The sequence below is a fragment of the Nannospalax galili genome, unplaced genomic scaffold (genome assembly GCF_000622305.1).
Source record: "Nannospalax galili isolate Female #2095 unplaced genomic scaffold, S.galili_v1.0 scaffold1387, whole genome shotgun sequence".
Lineage (NCBI taxonomy): Eukaryota > Metazoa > Chordata > Mammalia > Rodentia > Spalacidae > Nannospalax > Nannospalax galili.
In genome coordinates, this window is record NW_008355976.1 from 898,594 (window position 1) to 911,306 (window position 12,713).

The window sequence follows — 12,713 nt, forward strand, 5'->3', positions numbered from 1 at the left end:
AGGACAGTTTGTAGCCACCATGTGGGTGCTGGGAATTGAACCCAGGTCTTCTGCAAAAGCAGTCAGTACTCTTAACTGCTGATCCATCTCCCCAGCCCCTGGGCTTGGCTTTTTATGTGCTGGGAATTCAACTCAGGTCCTCATGTGTGCAGAGCAAGAGCTCTTATCCACTGAGCCATCTCCCTGTCCTTGCCTTATATTTTGTAATTGGAAAAGGGCTCCTCTATAGCATGGAGTCTCATGTCTGTAACCCTAGTAGTTGGGAGACTGAGGCAGGAGGATTGTGGTGAGTTGGAGACCAGCCAGCCTGAGCTACAGTGAAATTTTATTTCAGAGAGAATGACTATGAATGAATGAGAATGAATGTGAGAGCTTATCAACCATCTCTCCAGCCCCTTATTTTTATTTTTTTGAGACAGTCTTGTTTAATCAGACTGGCCTCAGACTCTATGTAGCTGAGAATGACCTTGAAGCCCTGATCCTCCTGGCTCAGTCTCCCAAGTTCTGGGATTGCAAGTTGTCACTCCTGGTATGCTAAAATAGTTTTAATTTATTTTTAATTAGGTCCTTCACTATATATGAAAGATTTTTTCAAACTATTAGAGTTCCCTAGGATTGGAGTAGACTTTCAGGGATATGAATTGACGTCATTTTACCTGTTGAGACAGAGATTAGTTGCCTAGGGCCACTGTGAAAAAATGCTAATTTCTTAACAAGATAATCTAGCAAGATTGGTATTAAAAGATACAAGAAGGGCTGGAGAGCACTGGCTGCTCTTGCAGAGGATCCAGGTTTGGTTCCTACCATCCACATGGGGGCCAACAACTGTCTGTAACTCCAATTTCAGTGGATCTGATGCCCTCTTCTGACCTGCAGGCATTGCACAACATGGTGCATTTATATACATACAGGCAATATACTCATACACATAAAATAAAAATAATAAATAAAAATTAAAAGAAGTAGAAGAAGAGGGCTGGGGAGGTGGCTCTGGTTATAAGCACTGGCTGCTATTGCAGAGGACCCAGATTCAGTTCCTAGTACCCTCATAGGGGCTTACAACTGTCTGTAACTCCAGTTCCAAGAGATCTTCTGGCCTCTTCAGGCATCAGGCACACATGCAAGTGCACATACATTATGCAGGCAAAACATTTATACATGTAAAATAATAAGTAAATAAATCTTTAAAGGGGCTTGAGAGATGGCTCAATGGTTAAGAGTACTGGCTGCTCTTGCAGAGGACCTGGGTTTGATTCCCAGCATGCACATGATGGCTAACAACTGTCTGTAACTCCAGTTGCACATGGATCCGACACTCTCTTCTGATCTCTAGAGGCATTGCTCAACACGTTGCTTACACACATGCAGGCAATATACTCATACACATAAAATAAAAATAATAAATAAAATATTAAAACAGAGCTATAAAAGCTGAACCTGATGGAACAGGCTTGTAATTGTAACTACTCAGGAGGCTGAAACAGAATGATAGGAAATCCAAGGCTTGTTTTGACTACAGAGTGAGTTCAAAGCCAGCCTGAATAATTTAGTGAGATCATGTCTCAAAAAGTGCTGGCAATGTAGCTCAGTGGCAAAGTGCTTGCCTATCATGTGAGAGGGTCTTGGCTCAAAAGACAGTACAAAACCAAAATCAAAACAAATGAACAAACAAAAGATGGGATAAAAAAACAGATGAACCATGCAACTTGAACCTGAATCTTAGAAACTCTTTTCACCATGGAGGGACTGTCACACTAGCTTCATCAAGGTGGTACTCTGCCTTTATGTTTGGCTTAAGTTGGGCACAGGAACCTCCCTGTATTATTATAGTCAGTACAACGTAGAGGTTTTGTTTGTTTGTTTGTTTGTTTGTTTTTGTAGGGGGAGGTCCAGTAGTGGATACCAAACCTAGATAAGACTTTTCTGAAAACTCAGGGAAGCAACATGAAAATAAAGTTATTGAAACCAGATAAGTTCAGCTTGGTGACTCACACCTGTCTATGATTTGAGGGGCTGAGAGAGTAGAATTACTTGATTTTTTTTTTTTTTTTGGTCTTTTTGAGACAGGGTCTCTATGTAGCTCCAGCTGGCCTGGAACTCACTGAATAACTAGATGTTTAAAGCCATCTTGGGCTATATGAGTTCCAGGACAGTCTGGGCTACAGCTGGACCATAAGGTTATAGGCTGGAAGTCAGATGAAAGAGAGAGATGAATTAAGATGTGTGGACCTCTAAAAACATTTATAGTTTTGAGTTTCTATGCTTCTTCTAGGCCTTTCCAATCTGAGAATTCTAGAACTGACTTTGTACCTTGATTCCTAGAAGTATAGGTCCAACAGTGGGGTCAGGAAAGTGTGGGACTGACACAGTTGAGGTTTCTTCTGATCTCATTTATGCATTTCTGCCAGCTATTGCACTTCCCTTAGCCTGGGGAACTAATATGTAAAATGAAGCTACATATGTTTTACTACAATAAAAATACAATTTTATTCATATATACATATATTTAATTTTTTTCCTGGTACTGAGCTGGCAAGGCATTGTGCATTCTTGGCCAGGGCTTTGCCCCTGGGCCTTACCATTTATGCCCAGACTCTGCCCTGCATCTCTATGAAATAGCTCAGTTGGGAGAGCATTAGACAGAAGAAGTAAAGATCCCTGGTTCAATCCCTGGTTTTGGCAGGAGTATGAGTGTTTTACCTGCATGTTTGTAAGTGTACCATGTGTGCAGTACATGAAGAGGCCAGAAGAGGACATGAGATTCCCTGGAACTGGAGTTGCAGATGGTTGTGAGCTGCCATATGGGTACTGGGAACTGAACCCTGGTCCTCTGCAAGAGCAGCAAGTGCTCTTAACTACTGAGCCATCTCTCTAGCCCCTACATTTTATTCTTTGTCCATATTATTACTCTGTCTTTTCTCATTTTACAATTTCAATACCTGTCATGGGCAAGAAAGTGCTTAATAAGGTCATTTTATTACATTTATTTATTCTGTGTGGTTGGATATGATTGTACAGGTCAGAAGACAACTTGAGGGAGTTGGTTCTTTTCATCCTCCATGTGGGACCTGGGTATTAAACTCAGGTTGTCAGGTTTGGCAGTAAGTGCCTTTATCCATTGAGCCATCTTACTGACCCCTAATAAAGTCATTTTAGAGATGAAGAAACTGATGTCCAGAGAAATTAAGTAATTTAGCTGTTAAAATTATACACCAGGTTGACTGGTATTCTCTCAGTGCTCTCAATATTTATTGAATGAATGAATGAGTCAGAACCAGAGTGCATGTTATGCTAAGCCCCCAGGGCCTTTCTGTGAGTACCTTTTGGATTAGCTGGTCTTTGATGACCTTCTCTTTGGGAGTCCCTCATTCTGTAGTGAGGCTGTATGCACTCTTAGAGGTCATCATCTCAGTTGTGTTCCCTATGGAGTGGGAAGGGGAAAAATACCCACTGAGGTTCTTTTTTTCTTACTTGTTTTCTGGAATCTTCATATCATTGTTGACAGGGGTGACTCATAGACTTCACTATGTGATTTTTCTCCATTAAGAGAGCTTTTTCCTGACCTCTAAAAGAAATCAGTTAATTGTTATATATGTTTAAGGCACAACTGCTTAGCAGCTTTACCCAGAACAAAATAGTTCTCTTTCCTAGCTGAGCCCAGACCCATCAATTTGGATTGTTAGAACTCTTTAGCCCATAGCCAGTGTGGTGTCACACACGTTTAGTCCCAGCACTCTGGGAGGTAGAGACAGGTGGATCTCTGTGAGTTCAAGGCCAGCCTGGTCTACATAGTGAGTTCTAAGCCAGCTGGGGCTACAGGGAGACCCTGTCTCAAAAACAAAACAAAACAAAAAACAGTTTTAAAAAATTTATTGAGAAATTCATAATGCATATAAGGTGTTTTGATCAAATCCGTGCCCACTCCCTCCCCTTACTCCTCCCATATCTCCCCATCACTTTTTTCTGATTACTTCATGTACTCTTTCTTCTTTGATTGATTAATTTATTTTATGGGACTTTTTGCTACTCTACCATTCCCCCCTCTGCAGAGGTAATCCTAAAATCTTTGGTTACTGGCTACTTTTCTTTGGGGTCTTTTTACCCTAACTGCCTAGCCAATTCCTACCTCCTATTCTTATCACACCATCCTCTGAAGATGTTACCCAAATTGCCAATAGGGAGTTGGGACACAGACTGCTCTGGAAAGCAATAAAACTTTATTTCCAGTCATGCCACATACCCACCATGGCTGGGTTATACATTTGTGCTATGCTACCTTCATACCACTACTCAGCCAAAGGGGCAGGATCCATCTGGGACATAAACAGTTTTTATGACAGAGGAAAAGAAATATGAGCAAGCCATGAAAAGGCCCTTACAAACTTGTGCCTTGAAAATGACACATCTCCTACACCTTGTTGACCAAAGCAAGTCAAAAATCCAAACTTACTTCAACAATGACTTAATAGCCCTCAACAAATAGGGAAGCCATGAGAAGAAACCAAAATATTCCGAGACCTTTAATATAACTCATTGTGCTTCTATACACAGCATCTAATCTTCAGAAAAAAAAGTATTGGAGACAGAGATTTGGAGTCTTACATCTGAGCAGCATTTTCTGGTCAGGATCAAAATCATAAATGAGAAATAATTGTCTAAATAACTTTTTATATAGACTTAAGCCTAATGTCTGAGAAGTGTAATCCCTTGAACTCTCAAAGAAATATACTGATGACTTTACTCTTTGGTTATACTCTCCTTTTGGGTGTTTAAGACCATACAATTGGCCCAAATAAATCAATTTATTTTTACACTTAAGGTCATTTGAGGATCTGTTCCTCAGGGGTCACATGGGCTTGGGAGGAGCTCCTGGCTCCTTTTATCAGTTCCATCTATGTGAAGGTAAGTCAAAGGTCCTGCGCAATCATGTCTGGCTTCACTTAGAAGCATGAATGAGATGTTTCCTGAGTTGACCCTCCTCATTGTAGACTGGAGACTGGTTCAAATCCATCTCGTGGGGTTTCCATGTCTTCCCTGAACAAGAGAATAGGTGACTGTGCTGGATAGTTTTAATGTCAACTTGACACACCTGGGTTGAGGGAACCTCAATTGGGGAATTGTCTCTATTGGACTGGCCTCTGGCCATGTCTGAGGGGCATCTTCTTGATGAGTGATGTGGGAGGGCCCAGCCCACTGTGGGTGGTGCCACCCCTGGGCAGGTGGGCCTGTGTTGCATAAGAAAGTAGGCTGAGCAGGGGCCAGGGGGAGCAAGCTAGTAAGCAGCGTTCTTCCATGGCTTGTGCTCCATCTCTTGCTTCCAGGTTCCTGCCCTGAGTTCCTACCTTGGGCTCCCTGATGAGCTAAGACCTGGGAGATGTAAGCTGAATAAACCCTTTCCTCCCCAAATCGGTAGTGATCAGAGTGTTTTGTCACAGCAATGAAGAAACAAACTAGGACAGTGACTCACCACAGTTACAGGACATTTTGAAAGATGTTCCATAGTCCTCTGGAACTTAGTCGACCTTGGAGGGCAAGGGGCAAAAACTGTCCTTTAAGTCCCTCTGACCAAATTAGTATAGACCTCAAAGTATGGCTGTTTAACATCCAAGAAGGTTAGTTCAACCAGTCTGGTACTTTTAATTATCATGTAATTTGTAGATGCTTGGGTAAAAAATCAAATATTCTCAGATAAACCTTGACTAGATATATATTTTGTTTTTAGTTGACTACACTATGACCATAGAAAATTTAAGATTATGTGTATATTATTTTTGTCTCATCCTTTTATATCAAAACAAACCTAAACAGACCTTCATCACTTGTTTAGGCTTTCTCACTTTTTCTGTTTTGGAAAATATCTCTATTCCCATATCCTTTTAACATCTTTCACATTCTCATTTTCTTTTTTTTAAATAATGAGACATCATAGCATTAACAAATAAATTTTCCATCTGTTGTGAGACTTCTTTTCCTGGGGATGCTAAGCAATGCTTATTCCCTTTTAAGGTTCTAGTGTCATGCCAGTGTTTGATTAAAGTTTTATTAGGGAGCCAGTGAATTTATTGAGCTTACTTATCAAGTTAACTGAGGGGTTGCTGAGATGTATGTATGACCTGAGGGTATGCACACTGGAAAGCCTTTACCCAGCATGGGTCATGCCTTCTCTTCCTAGCCTTCCCCAGATTGTATACTTTAGTCCTTCCCAAATCCAGGAGGCCATGTGTGATTAGGGTCAAATTACATACAGTTGGCTGGGAAGAGTGGCTGGATAATGCAGTGAAGGGTCCAATAACCCTCTTTGGCCCTCCTTTAATGAATCAGCACAACCATCAACAAGCCCAATTGTGACAATATTTAGTGATCAGGCTCAGCTGAAGTCATGATGCTATACTTATTTTGTGCAAAAGGGATTGCTGTATAGCATCATCTTATTAAAAGGACCTGGAATTTTAAAGGATTTGGTGCTAGGATCCACATATGAGGGAGAACATACCGTCGTTTGTTTTTATGAGTTTGTGTTACTTAGTATAACAGTTTTCTAGATCCATCCATTTACCTACAAATTTCATTATTTCATCTTTCTTTACTGCTGAATAGAACATTGTGTAAATATACTGGAAAACAAAGTCTTTAGCCCTTGTTAAGTGTTATAGGAGAAATCCTTGAGGCAAGGGGAGAGGGGATTAGAGTTCAGATGGGGAGATAAGATATATATGTAAACACTAAATGAGTTTGAAACTGTTTTTAGTAAGATGCAAAATTAAATTGTGCACATATTAATATTTTTATATGCAGAATAGATCATGAGGGGCTTAGAAAGTACAATGAAAAGAAATATACTTTAGAACTGTGTGCCATTGGCAAATTAACACTTTAAACTTTTTTTAAAATTTAAAATATTAGCATTGCTTTCTTTAGAAAATAACATGATTACATTGAAAAACTTTGTATAGGTTGGAGAATTTGGAAAGGGAATATATGGCAAACTCACATTATAGCAACAGTGACAAGCTTCACATTATTATTGAAGTTTGGTAGTACAGTTTTGTCAGTAAATAATATTCAAAAATTATAGTAGACATTTAGAAATGCAAATTTACAATCTAAAATACAGTGATATATATTTTTAGTTTGAGAATTATATCAGTTTAGTTATTATACTACTTTCTATTTCTTTTTTTTAAACTTAGAATTTTTTTTTTCTCTAGAAGATCAGTTAGGTGTTTTACATTTTCTGTAGGGCATGGGTGAAGGGCATACTGGGGCTGTAGAATATTAATAGAAAAATAATGGACAATCTCTTAGTGCCTGGGAATGGGAGAGGTCCAACGTCAAGGCCTAGATTATATGTGGGATCCCAGGACTATGTGTGGGATCAAGACCACAGCTGCTTCAGGGGAAGTAGGAACTCCTTTCTAGATAATAAGTCCTCCTAAGATCAGAATCTGAAAATGGCCGATACCTTCCCTGTCGCCAGCATAAGCGACAACACAGAGGCAAAGCCACTGCCATGCACAACTTGGGACCTCAGGAGAGGGGTCTGTGGGAAATGCAGTCACTCAGAGAAGGCTGAGACTGCTGTCCAACATTGGGAAGTCCTCCATCCTCCACTCTGCTCCACCATTAGCCCACCAACAGAGAAATGTGGGACTGTGGCTTGTGGTAGGGAGCCAGAGCTCCAGGCTCATGTGAGGGGACCATAGTTCTGGTTCATGGAAGGGGACCACAGCTCCCAGAAGGAACCACAGCTCTAGCTCACAGGAGGGGACTACAGCTCACAGAAGGGACTACAGCTCACAGAAGGAACCACAGCTCTAGCTCACTGGAGGGGACCCATTCCAAGGCTCACAGGAACTTTGTAAAATGGGGATAATAATAGTGTCACCAATGAGGCTATGATGATTAAATGAAATAATGTGCATAAAGCACTGATATTGTGGCAGATCCATGGTTGGCAGAAAATGATTGGAAGATTCATTTATCCCACTCCCCTTCTAAATAAGAGTTACACTTGAAAGACTGATAAATGTTTTGGGGAAGAAGAAAGAGAATGACAAGCTATGAATCCAAAGATAGGTCCTGCATTGTGTCAGCTTGGTGTTAGTCATGCAAGATGCAGTAGAAATGAAGCTAAATAAATAGATGTTTAGGGATTTATTCTTTTTAATTAATTAATTAAATTTTTTTTTGTCTTTTTGAGACAGGGTCTCCCTGTAGCCCCAGCTGTCCTGGAACTCACTATGTAGACCAGGCTGGCCTTGAACTCACAGAGATCCGCCTGCCTCTGCCTCCTAAGTGCTGGGATTAAAGGCATGCATCACCACGCCTGGCTTTAGGGCTTTGTTTTTAAAAAGTGTCTTGTGGCAAGGTTTTCCCTCCCTCCCTCCCTCCCTCTCTTCCTCCCTCCCTTCCTCCCTCCCTCCATCTTTTTGAGACAGGGTCTCCCTGTCGCTCCAGCTGGACTGGAACTTGCTATGTAGATCAGGCTAGTCTTGAACTTACAGAGATCTGAGGTTTTCTTTCTCTTTAAGAGATAGAATCTCAGCTGGGCATGGTGGCACATGCCTTTAATCCCAGTACCTTGGAGGCAGGGGCAGGTGAATCTGTGAGATTGAGCTCAGCCTGGTCTATGTAGTGTGTTCCAGGCCAAATAGGGATGCAGGGAGACCCTGTCTCTACAAACAATGAACAAACAAACAAAAAATTGATGATGTCTCAGGGCTGATGATGTAGCTCAGTGGTAGAAATTTTCCCTAGCATGCATGAGACCCTGGGTTCAAATTCCCAGTACCGCAGAAACAAAACGCAGTTAGTTGTGGTGGCACATATCTGTGGTCCCAGCACACAGGAAATGGAGGCAGGAAGATCAGGAGTCAGAAGACTGCCTAGATTACATGAAACCCTGTTTCAAAAAAAATGTAAAACCAAAACAAAAATCAGCAAAACAGGTATATTTTAGCTGAGTATAGTTGCCTCTACCTAGTATGCATAGGGTCTTGGGTTTGATTCCTAGTGTGAGTGCACGCACAGACACACAGGCACACACACGCACGCATGCACGCACCTCTTTGTAGTAGGTCTCACTGTGTTGCCCAGGCTGGTCTTGAACCTCTGTGCTCAAGCAATCCTCTTGCCTAGCCTCCCAAGTGATGACTGGGACTACAGTTGTATCTTACTGTGCCTGGCTATGACAAGTGTTGTAAAATCATGCACATCTGGACAAGAGAGATGGCTCAGTGGTTAAGAGTACTGACTGCTCTCACAAAGGACCCAGGTTCGATTCCCAGCACCCACATGGCACCTAACAACTGTTTGTAACTCCAGTTCCAGGGGATATGATGCCTTCTGACTTTCAAGGGCATTGCATGGCATGGGTGCACCTATGTATATGCAAGCTGTTATATTATTATTTTCCTTCTTTCTTCCCTTCCTGGCTGCGCTAGGATATTGGGGATTAAATCCAGAGCCCCACTGCCTTGCTTATGCCAAGCAAGCACTCTGTCACTGAACTTTGTCCTCAGTCTACAGCATATTTATTTCTTTAGCACCAAAGCAACTCTGTCAGGAACCTGGAACTCTTTAGTCTGTCTTAGAGACCTCTCCAACTCTGTCTACATGCAGGCTTGGCATTCTAGCAGCTAGATGTTCCGCATTCCCAAAGGTCAAGCTCTGAGAATATTTTTTCCCTCCCCCCACAAAAATTCTTTATTAATGCAACATAAAGTATAAAGGAATAAGTTTAAATATCTGTATCATAACAAACAGGTGGCAATTCGACATCCCGGATGGAGAAAACACTGGAAGGAGACTGCACTGCAATGGATTAGATTCCCGTGGTGGAAAGGGGACCAGGGAGTCCAGGTGCAGCAACTTCTCAAATTCTCTGTCTTGGTTCAGGGTCATGGGGACACTCCATTCAAAGGGAGGTGTGCAGTCTGGTATTCTTCAGGCAACTTAAAATTCTCAAAATTTAAAGGATGAAGGGAAAGAACTTTTCTGTTTCTGAATAGGCATCACCAGAAACAGGAACAGAGCTTTTTGCTTTAACAGTCTTCTTGATGCTCTTTTTCACAGTGAAAGTTGGTTGGTTTTGCTTGAGGGGTCTGTTAGTTTTCACTGGCTTTTCTGTAGCTCTGTTGACAGTTTCCAGAATCTTTCTTCCAGTTTTAGTTAAGGCTTATGGAGCACTGAACATTTTGCCGATTCCTGGCCTTGAAATCTACAATTTCCCGTCTAAGGTCTTGACACCAGACCCAGCTTCAACCCATCCTTAGGTTCTCCATTACCTTTATCAACAAAGATCAGAGTAGCCATTCTGGATTAATCCAAGTCTCCACCTGAGGATCTCTTTGGGAAGCCTTTCTCTGGTCCTTAATCAGGAGAGAAGCAGCAATCTTGCTTCCATAGAATCCAATTAAGTCCCTGATTGTAGCTTTGTCTTTGTTCCTGACTACCTGTTTTCTCTACTAAGTGGAGGCAGTAAGCTGGGAAATTATTATTTTTTAAAAAATATTTTATTTATTTTTATTTTATACATATTAGTGTATTAACTGTGTGTAAGTGCACCCATGTCTTGCTATGCCCACAGAGGTCAGAAGAGGGTGTTGGATCCCCTGGAACTGGAGTTATGGACAGTTGTTAGCTGCCATGTGGGTGCTGGGATCTGAACCCAGGTGCTCTGTGAGAACAGCCAGTGCTCTTAACTGCTGAGTCATCTCTCCAGCCCCAGCTGGAAAATTATTATTTTTCTCGAGACAGCTATTCTGCTTTAACTTAAAAAAAAAAATCACTGTTGAACTGTTAATGAATTATTGGATCAGCTACAGGCTAACTGAGGTCTTTAAAACAAAATACTGACAAAATTTCCTAGACTAGATGGAAAAAAGTCTGGTGTGGTGGCATATCTTGTAATCTCAACATTTGGGAAGCTGAGGCAGGATTGTCATGAGTTTCAGGCCAGCCCTGTCTACATATTGAATTCCAGGTCAGCCACGGGCTATATAGGGAGAGCCTGTCTCAAAACAACAATAGCAGCAGCAGCAGCAACAGAATAGAATAAATGAAAAAACTACCAAGGAACAGTTAAACTCCTAATTTTCCATTTGTTCTCCATATGACTCATATACCACTAAATTTTGAGAAAAACAGGTTTTCACTTACACACAAAGTTCACATAGCTCACAGCAAACAAATTCATAGAAGGATGGCTTATCTACAGTGAAATATAAAATAGAAGTTTTGAAGGAAGAGTGTAAAAAAATTATGTGACTGTAGTACTTAATGTAACATAGGGTGTGTTACTGAATAGACATCAGCAATGAGAAATGAACAAATGAATCTATGGATGGGATACTGGTGGATTTTAGTACTTTTCTTGCTTGTTAGGAACTTAAGATCCCAATTGAATTGATATGAGGGTAGACCTCAAGCTGGGGCCAAAATCTGCCTTCTGTATAGACCTAATATGAAACAGTCTCTCCTCACAGGTATAACCCTGGCCTTTCCTTTTTCAACATTCCTCTCTAATTGATTTAAAGAGTATATGCTGTGGATGAGCTGATGGAGGAGAATGTTTCCCTTAGGACATGGCTTGCAATGTCACCCAAGGCTTTGCACCTGATTAATTTACTGATTGAATCACTGACCTCTAGAGACACCAAGAGAAGGAACTTGAGTATACCTAAGTGACAGAACTCTGTGTCTGTGTAGTGGGAATGGACAAGGGTGGGGTGGAATGACAGTAAAATGAGAAGAGAATGCTCAGAGAAACTAAAGTTTTAACTCCTCCTTTGTCCTATTTTTACTATGTTTAGAGTCCCCCTTTTGTGACCCAGTACAAAGGGCAGAAGCCAAAGACTTTTCTGCCACTGTTACAACCTGAAATAAATCACTGCTGCTCCGTGGTGCTCTTTTTCTTCATGAATGTAGCAGGGTCAGGAGTCTCTGACTCACCTGGCTTCTTGGACAGTAGTGAGGATTGGTGATGATGAATGAGAAGGCTCTGTAGAGCCAGTGACAGTGCCCTGATCAGTGCTGGAAGAGTGTCATTAGGGTCTTCCTGTCCCTGGAGGAATAAGCAACTATAGCCTGATCTAGATGTTCAGTTTTCTCTGACCTTTCTGTTTAGCTTTTATATTGTCATTATGTAATATGGGTGACCCAGAAAGATCAATTACCCTTGCAAGGCCTTTTGTAGTCTCTGATTTCCCTATCAACACTCACCAGAATGAATTATCACTGTGTTTAGAGGTAACTATTATGTGTATGCTCTAGCCAGGTGTCAGGGCGTATGCCTATAATCCCAGCACTGAGAAGGCAGAGGCAGGAGGATTATGAGTTTAAGGCCAGTTTGGACTACATAGTGAGTTCCAGGCCAGCCAGGGTGCTGAGATGTTGCTTTCAATTGCCCAAAACACAAAACCCAAACACCTGCAAACAAACAACCTCCCAGACAGTCAACAACAACCATTTAAAACAACAAAATGCATTCAAAAGTGTTATGTAGAGCTGGGGATGCAGCTTAGTTGTTAGAATGCTTGCCTAGTATATATGAGGCCTTGTGTGGTGGCACAGTCCTGTAATCTCAGCACCTAGAGGCAAAAGGATCAGATGTTCAGGGTCATCCTCAACTACATAGTGAGTTTGAGATTAGCCTGGACCACATGAGACCCTATCTTTAAAAAAGTGCTATATATTATCATAAAAGGTTATTA

General features: G+C 41.3%; 1 protein-coding gene and 1 pseudogene across 4 annotated transcripts in view; one reads left to right on the forward strand and one right to left on the reverse strand.

Annotated features, from left to right (window-relative positions):
- Positions 1 to 12,713, forward strand: part of Stim1 (stromal interaction molecule 1) — a 241,258-nt gene that overhangs the window by 81,695 nt on the left and 146,850 nt on the right. The gene's annotated exons all lie outside the window — the stretch shown is intronic.
- Positions 9,740 to 10,314, reverse strand: LOC103750824 (annotated as a pseudogene).